Source organism: Hippocampus comes, unplaced genomic scaffold (assembly GCF_001891065.2).
Source record: "Hippocampus comes isolate QL1 unplaced genomic scaffold, H_comes_QL1_v1.1 scaffold271, whole genome shotgun sequence".
NCBI classification, from domain to species: Eukaryota; Metazoa; Chordata; class Actinopteri; order Syngnathiformes; family Syngnathidae; genus Hippocampus; species Hippocampus comes.
The window spans coordinates 147,251-147,899 of NW_017805830.1; positions in this window are offsets into that span (position 1 = coordinate 147,251).

Here is a 649-nt window from a genome sequence, read left to right on the forward strand (position 1 = left end):
TATAAACAGGATTTGACCAGGACTGTTGGGAGGGGATCAAGTAGGCAGGAGGAAGTTTTGGATTTGGTAATGATATCTGAGATTATTGAAGGATGGAGGAGTTCAAAAGAGGAAATCAGTTGACAGGAAGTGGGGATGTCAGGGGAGGGGAGGGGTACAGAGGAGCCCAGGTGTTGGTGGATTTTATTTACTTTTTCAATAAAAAATTGGAGCAGAGAGTTGCAGGTGTCAGAGGAATAAAAGTGTGGTGGTAGGGAGACGGGGGTTGAGTGATTTTGTTCAGGAGAGAAAAGAGAGTCCTAATATTTCCAGTATTGGAACAGATGAGTCCAGAGTAGTTTTGTGATTTGGCTTGAGAGATGGAGTCTTTGTAATGGGACAGTTGAGCTGTGTAGATGTCCTTGTGAACAGCGAGACCAGTTTTTCGGTAGAGTCTCTCAAGTTGCCGGGTTTTGGTTTTAATGGAACGGAGAAGAGGGGTGAACCAGGGGGCAGACCGAGTGAAAAGGACAGAGCGGGACTTGACAGGGGCGAGCGTATTCAGAATGTTGGTGAGGGCCGTGTTGTACTGGGAAACCAAAGCATTAGGAGTCAGGGTGGCGATCCTTGCAGCGAGAGAGTCAATGTTGATGTCTTTGATATTACGGTA